The following is a 555-nucleotide window of genomic DNA, read 5'->3' as shown; positions in this document are numbered from 1 at the left end:
AACCTGGAGGAATGGACAAATTCTTAGAAAAGCACAACCTTCTGAGACTGAACCAGGAAGAAATAGAAAATATAAACAGACGAATCACAAGCACTGAAGTTGAAACTGTGATTAAAAGCTTTCCAACAAACAAAAGCCCAGGACCAGATGGATTCACAGGTGAATTCTAATAAACATTTAGAAAAGAGCTAACATCTATCCTTCTCAAAATCTTCCAAAATATAGCAGAGGGAGGAACCTTCCTAAACTCATTCTATGAGGCCACCATCACCCTGATACCAAAACCAGACAAAGATGTCACAAAAAAAGAAAACTACAGGTCAATATCATTGATGAACATAGATGCAAAAGTCCTCAACATAACACTAGCAAACAGAACCCAACAGCACCTTAAATTGATCATACACCATGATCAAGTGGGGTTTATCCCAGGAATGCAAGGATTCTTCAATATACTCATATCAATCAATGTGATATACCATATTAACAAACTGAAGGGGAAAAACCATAAGATCATCATCAGTAGATGCAGAAAAAGCCTTCAACAAAATCAAT

The sequence above is a fragment of the Physeter macrocephalus genome, chromosome 8 (genome assembly GCF_002837175.3).
Source record: "Physeter macrocephalus isolate SW-GA chromosome 8, ASM283717v5, whole genome shotgun sequence".
Taxonomy (NCBI): Eukaryota; Metazoa; Chordata; class Mammalia; order Artiodactyla; family Physeteridae; genus Physeter; species Physeter macrocephalus.
Note: the sequence above shows the minus strand (reverse complement) of the source record.